The sequence below is a fragment of the Pleurodeles waltl genome, chromosome 4_1 (genome assembly GCF_031143425.1).
Source record: "Pleurodeles waltl isolate 20211129_DDA chromosome 4_1, aPleWal1.hap1.20221129, whole genome shotgun sequence".
Taxonomy (NCBI): Eukaryota; Metazoa; Chordata; class Amphibia; order Caudata; family Salamandridae; genus Pleurodeles; species Pleurodeles waltl.
Window position 1 is genome coordinate 537,151,180 of NC_090442.1, and position 7,844 is coordinate 537,159,023.

The window sequence follows — 7,844 nt, forward strand, 5'->3', positions numbered from 1 at the left end:
GGTACGTACCCCTGAGTTGTTTGACTCTGTGCTTGCTGTTGTCCTTCATAGGCACCGTCCGCTGAGACATGTGAGGAGATGGCGGCATCCTCCGGCGTACCGACCGTTGGTGGACCTGTCGACAATGGAGGAGTGACATTTGATAATCACCTACAGGCTTGACCGTGCCACAATCCAGGAACTGTGTACCCAGTTGGAGCCAGACCTGATGTCAGCAATCCGCCATCCCACAGGAATCCCCCCTCAAGTGCAGGTGCTGTCAGTGCTCCATTTCCTTGCAAGTGGGTCATTTCAAACAACTGTGGACATGGCATCAGGGGCGTCCCAGCCTATGTTTTCCAACGTATTGTCCAGAGTGTTGTCTGTCCTTCTGAAACACATGCAGAGCTACATCGTTTTCCCTCAGGTGGAGGATTTGCCTTCAGGGAAAGGTGATTTCTATGCCCAGGGACATATCCCCAACATAATAAATGCCATTGATGGGACCCATGTGGCTTTGGTTCCCCCCCCACAGGAGTGAACAGGTGTACAGAAACCGGAAGAGTTATCATTCTATGAATGTACAGATGGTATGTTTGGCAGACCAGTACATCTCCCATGTGAATGCCATGTTCCCTGGCTCAGTGCATGATGCCTACATCCTGCGGAATAGCAGCATCCCTTATGTGATGGGTCAACTCCAGAGGCACCGTGTGTGGCTATTAGGTGAGCACCTGGAAGCAAGTCATTGGGAATGGTTGTCTGGGTCTGGGGTTATCCCTCCAGGTTAGTGTTTGTCTAACAGTTGCCCCTCACCATTTGCAGGTGACTCTGGTTACCCCAACCTGTCATGGCTACTGACCCCAGTGAGGAATCCCAGGACCAGGGCAGAGGAACGCTACAATGAGGCCCATGGGCGAACTAGGAGGGTGATCGAGCGGACCTTCGGCCTCCTGAAGGCCAGGTTCAGGTGCCTGCATATGACAGGTGGATCCCTATTCTACTCACCAAAGAAGGTGTGCCAGATCATCGTGGCCTGCTGTATGCTTCACAACTTGGCTTTGCGACGCCAGGTGCCTTTTCTGCAGGAGGATGGTCCAGATGGCGGTGTTGTGGCAGCTGTGGAGCCTGTGGACAATGATGAGGAGGAAGCAGAGGAAGAAAACATGAACAACAGGGACTCAGTGATCCAGCAATATTTCCAGTGAAACACAGGCAAGAAGACAATCCTGCCTACTACATGTATTTTTACACTACTACCTCTCTCCTGTCTGTCGTTTTCACCCAGTGTATGGTCACTGAGTTGTCACTTTCCCTTACGGTTTCACAGATGTGGGTCCCACTGTGTGACATCTGCTTAAATTCCTCATGAACTAGAGCTGTGTGACATAGGTATGTTGACATTACTATTTAAAAAACATTTTGTCACTGTAATTGCTAATACACCATATCGAAATCACAGACAGACTCCAGATCATTTTGTGCTTTAGGTGTGTTTATTTAAATGCAAAATATTGGAGGGGGTAGTTAAATGGTGAAGGGTGATGGCGGAGGAGTGTCCATGGCAGAGTCCAGTCTATTAGTCTCACAGGTGCATTGCCCATATGGGCATAGTAAGTGGAGCTGGGGCAGTTTAATTATGGACAGGGTGACAAAGTGGGACAGTAGGTTGACAATCAGGGTGGTCTCGTTTCTTGGCGGGGGTCTTGGCATCATTCTCTGTCTTGTTCCTGGATCTCAGGGACCGTTTGCGGGGTGGTTCTCCGTCTGCAGGGGGTGGGGTGCTGGTGTGGTGGTCCTGTGGCGGGGTGTCCTGTCCACTAGCGCCGGCGGAGGTGGTGGGCAGTTCATCGTCCATGCTAGTGTCAGGGGCCCCTTGTAGTGCCACAGTGTCCCTCCTGGTGTTGAGGACTTCCTTCAGCACCCCTACGATGGTGCCCAGGGTGGAGCTGATGGTTCTGAGTTTCTCCCTGAAGCCCATATACTGTTCCTCCTGCATGCGCTGGGTCTCCTGAAACTTGGCCAGTACCGTTGCCATCGTCTCCTGGGAGTGGTGGTATGCTCCCATGATGGAGGAGAGGGCCTCGTGGAGAGTGGGTTCCCTTGGCCTGTCCGCCCCCTGTCGCACAGCAGCCCTCCCAGTTCCCCTGTGTTCCAGTGCCTCCGTCCCCTGGACCGTGTGCCCACTGCCACTGCCCCCAGGTCCCTGTTGTTGTTGGGGTGGTGGGTTATCCTGGGTTCCCTGTAGTGGTGGACACACAGCTGATTGACGTGTCCTGGGGACGGAGGTATGGGCCCGCTGGGTGGGTGCTGTGCTGGTGTTTCCAGAGGGGGGAAGGTCTGTGGTGGCCTGTGCCTGTATGAGGGGAACCGACTGTCCAGAGGTCCCCGATGGTCCGGGCTGTTCATCTAGATCCAGTTGGACAGTGGTGCTGTCATCACTGTGGGCCTCTTCTGCTGGTGGTGTGGACATGTGTGGACCCTCCCGTCCAGTGACGTTGGGTAGGGGTCCTGCAGGGGTATAAGAGGATGTTTGTTAAATCTGTGTGTGTAATGGTGTGCAATGGGTGGGTGACTGTGTACCCCAGTGCTAGCATTCCTGTGTGGGAGCTTGTGTGATGGTGGTAGGGGGGTGTATGGGTATGTGCAGTGGGCATGCTTTGGTGATGGGTGTCCATGCTTTGTAGTTGCATGCAGGGCTTGGTGTTGGGATGTGTGGTTTGTGATGCTGGGACATTTGTGAGGAGTTGGGGTCCTGGGGGTGAGGTGAGGGTGGGGGTATATGATAGCATGCAGGTAGGGTGGGGGATGTAATAGTAAAGCTTTGACTTACCAGAGTCCATTCCTCCACCTACTCCTGCAAGGCCCTCAGGATGCAGAATCGCCAAGACCTGCTCCTCCCATGTTGTTAGTTGTGGGGGAGGAGGTGGGGGTCAGCCGCCAGTCCACTGAACCACCAGGTGGTGTCTTGAGACCACGGAACGCACCTTCCCCTGTAGGTCGTTCCACCTCTTCCTGATGTCCTCCCGATTTCTTGGGTGTTGTCCCACTGCGTTGACCCTGTCCACTATTCTGCGCCATAGCTCCATCTTCCTAGCTATGGAGGTGTGCTGCACCTGTGATCCGAATAGCTGTGGCTCTACCCAGACGATTTCCTCCACCATGACCCTGAGCTCCTTCTCCGAGAACCTGGGGTGTCTTTGCCGTGCCATGGGGTGGTGTAGGTGATGTGTGGGGTGGAGTGTGTGGTGATAAGTGTGGTGATATGTAGTGGTGTGTTGTGTGAGGTGCGTGGAAGTTGTGTGGGGGATGGTGTTGTGTGCCTGTGGATGCTGTTGTTCTTGCTGGTGGTGTCTCTCTCTGGCCTTCTTTCAAAATTTTTTGTCGTGGGGGTTTGTGGGTGATGTGGGTGTGTGTTTTATATTGTAATGGGTGTGTGGGAGTGGTGTGTGTATGTGTCTCAGGTGTGTGTATTTTGAATTGTCCAATGTGGGGATGTTTTGTAAGAGTGTGTGTATTTTGAGCGTTTGTGTGTCGTGATAGTGTGGGTGTATTTCTGTTGGCGTGATGGTGGAGGATTTGTTTTCGCCAGTTTATCACTGACCTTTGGTGTGGCGGACTTGTGTGGGTGTCTGAATTTTGGCGGATTCCGAGATGTGAATCATAATAGCTGTGGCGGAATTCCGCGGCCGCGGCGGTGTGTTGGCGGTCTTCTGCACAGGCGTAAGCGGCTTTTACCGCCAATGTTGTAATGACCGCCTATGTACTAATTTCCAAGATAATGCTAGCAGAAGTGCTTCTCTGACTGAATTTGGCACAGAGACATTTTATATAACACAAGCAGCATGTGTGCCACATTGTGTCAGAGTTGCAGGCTCAACACTATGATATGTCTACAAAAGCAGAGCTGTCTCCACGGACAATCAGAGTATGTAGAGCATCACTTTCTGTGTGCTCAGCCTGGACAGAGTGTACAGAGTAGGTGGTGTCAGTGCTTACTATAAACCATCAACATGTGCAGTTATTTCTCAGTACATTATCACATACATGAAAAGCCATGAAAAAGGTAACAGACAGAAAAGAAACACTAAATTAAAATGTGCATTTAAAAATGAAGGGCCTAAACAGGCAGTAACGTGCTTTAGCCCACCCCTTCTTGGCCATGAGAGATAATTGTGAGCTAAAATAAAAACATAAAAATTAGCTTCAAATGTATAGATGACAAGCCATGTGTATAAAATATGGAATTCACTTCAATAAAAAAGCAAATAAAAGCCATATGTCTACTAACAATTAAAAACGAATAAAACAAATAAAAAACAATTTGTTTAAAATCCAAAAGGGGATGAATTACAGTATAAAATGCTCCTGGCATACTTCCATGTCCAACGTCAGTGGGATCAAGGGAGGAACTTGCAACCAAAGACAACAGATACCCTGAGGCCTGAGAAGCAAGTTCCAATTAGCAGACAAAACCAGACAACTCAGACCATGCTGAATGTACAAAGGCCAATGGTGTAACTGCCAGGGTAGAGCCAGATTACAGGAATCCAGGAGCCAAAGCATCCGTATCAACTGGAAGAGAAGGCTTATAATATGCGTCCAGCAGCAATGGCAACCTCATGGGACAACACTGAAGGTGGGTCCTCAACAAAGTCAAATGCAGATTAATGTTCGCAGATTGAACCAGTTGCATGGCCAGACACAGGTCCAGTGCACTCTCAAAGGGGCACAGCAGACAATGGAACACAGGCTGCACACATTGTAACCTCACAGGTCTAAACAAGAGAGCACAGTGCATGTTAAGTTCCTGGAGCAAAGACACTCCAAAGTACTGTATCATGTGTTCTCAACACAGCAGGACATGTGGCAGATCATTTCTATTTGTCAACATGGTAGTGGAACATTCATGGCAGAGCAGAAAAAAACAAAAACAAAATAGCGATGACTGGGAATAGTACAATTGGTATACCTCCAAAGACACTGCAAACTAGAGAGTGCAGAAACAACGGTATAATTCCAAATACAGTCTAGAACGTGCCCACAAACCCAGATTCAATTGCTTTGAAAAAGTTTACCACTCCTGCATTAATCGATGCAGTAAATATCAAGTTCCCCTAAAAGCTGGGCAAGTTAGTATATGATAGCGATTGAACTCCGGCAGAATACCTTGTAACTTGGAAATCAAAAGGCTCTCTAGTAGATGTTAAAGCAATAAGGTTTTCATTTGGCTCACTTATTGAAATTTACACAACAAATAGGGATGGATAGCCATATGGTATTCTCCCTTACTACATACCGGGGCAGAAATAACACATTGCTACAGCAGGTCACAATCTTAGAAACCGTCACCACACATGGGACACCTGGTTTCATCCCACAACAACCCTGGTTGTTCAGATCTATAAAAACTTCCATTTGAGAACAATCAGAACACTTTGCGAATCAAGGATTCCGGTGTGCCTTTCAGGTAAGACGCTAATTTTGACATGGGCACATTATATGCTCCATGCAGTGTGACCTCTTTACAAAGTAATGAGTGGGAAAAATAAGTTTCACATTCATTTCTACAAAGGAAGACTTCAGTTTACCCATGCACACACTTATAATTGAAAGGCAGAACCCAGGACTTGTAAACACAACTAGCCCCCAAAGCTTCATACCCCCCTTCTTGATAATGGTTTAAACATGATACAAATTGGAATGTAGAGATTGGCAAACACATAAAGCCATGGATTAACCACATGACTGAGGGTGCTTTGGCTACTGAAGAGAGTAATTTCTCTAAAAGTTCAATATTCAGCATTATTTAAGATGCATTTGTTTGCCATACATCTCTGTATACATGTTAAATTAAAGGGCAAAAACAACTCTGTAGTGTTCAGGTACTTCCACGTTACATGGTTTGGTTTCAAAACCTGCAATGTCCAAGTAAATTGCACAATTGATCTCAGCTGTTTCTGTTCGTGCTGTAAAAAAGACATGTCATTTTGTATGATATCAAATGCAGATGACAAAATATTATTCAAAGAATAAATGCAAGTTGACAATGTAGTCATACAATTGTCCACAACAGCCAAACCTTGTCTAAATTTTCACTATCAGTCTATCTCAATCGTCAGCAGCTTCTTGTTGAGAAATCTTTCCAAATCTCATTATATTTAGCATATATGAAGCGCTTCTTACATGATGTCTTAGGACCTAACAAGAAATATTGCAAATCCATGTCATCAGAAAGGAGAGATAGGTGTTCTTTGACTGCAGCTAATGTGGAATGTTGTAACCACTGCTACTCAGTTTCCCACTTAAGTGGTCACTACTCCTAAATGGTGTGACTGTAAGTATTGGGTGTCTGGTCTGCTAGCTATTAAACCCATAGTGGAGTTGTGCATGCAAGACATTAGTGTCTACAGGGACCCGAAACTGAAGAATTATATGTACCATTCCATATCATGTCATTTAATTGCTCTTCTGTGTAGTTTGCTACATTTTGGCAGTTTTTAATATGTGCAATAGAAGGAATGTTAGGTGTAGTCATATCTTTAATTTTAGACAGACCCATGCAACTTGTTTGTTGTACTGTTTTGTTCAGGCAAATCATTTGTTGTGGTATTAGACAGGCTCTACATAAAGCTTCCCTTCCCTGTACAAATGGTGTTTTCCCTATGTCGATTTCAAATCAATATTGTCTTTCCAATATTCATAACCCGTATGGTCAGTTCACATATAAACAAATCTGAAGAAATCAGTTTAGTTTGTGTACGCAGGTTTTTCTTTGCTGGGGAGAGGGTGTATTTTCAATAATAAGTAGTCGCGTCCAAATGGTTGTGACCTGAAAAAATATGCAAACTTTCCTCATGTATGTTTTAGAACTATCTACTGGTGCTGTCGGGCAATGTTTCCATTGTGTGTAATTAAAAAGTGTATGGGGAGAACTAGCCCTACGTAAATGGTGATTAGTATAATGATGATAGCAAAACATATCTCCATAATTTGCAGAATTCAAATTCCACTTCTCAGTTGTAAGTACTGAGTAGCTTTCGAATTTGGACAGCACACTTCTCATCGTCATCGCATCCCATTCATCAGAGATAGCACCAGAAATCTTAAAAAGAAATGGTATCTGTAAAGTTTCTGTAGGACCAAAAATATCAAATTACACTTTACCCCAAACGATTCTATCAGAGACACGAAATGTGGAAATGGTCACAAGGGACAGGTCTCTTTGCACCCTATGTGTGGAAGAATGAGACTTCAACACCTCAGTTACCAGTTCAGGAGCAGTGCGTTCTGGAAGGTAATGTCCATTCAAAATCAAGAAGAATACTATGACAAACCCAATCCAAATGAAGAGAAAAACAGTGAAATGGCAATCTAAATGTAGGACTATGGAGAAATCAGGTAAGTTTTCTTTAGCTAGGCAAGGAAGGCACATACTCCATGCAAAGAAGCATTTAAAGAATTTGAAGAAAAGTCATCAATGTCAATGAAATAACTAGAAGTAGTCTGTGTAAAAACAGGGACCTCACGTGGGGAAGGAGAACTGGTAGTCTTTTCCAAAGGTGGTTGGTAGTACACTATTTCATTGTTAGAAATAGCATTTGGAGTCTGTAAACCCACATGTGGAGCTTGTCCTGGTTTAGTAGTAATAACAGGAACCAATGGAAATTCAGCATCTATGGTCCCCATCTGGGGAGCAGGATTACTTGTGTTACGTAATTATTGTAGGGGGATCTCATGCAAAATAGTGAGAGGAGGCAGGTAACTATTCAGGAGCCCTTGTGGCCTACTGTGTCTGATTGGCAACATGGTGTAGCTTTATCACATCTATTGAGACAAAGCAATCACTTTTACAATGAGCATGC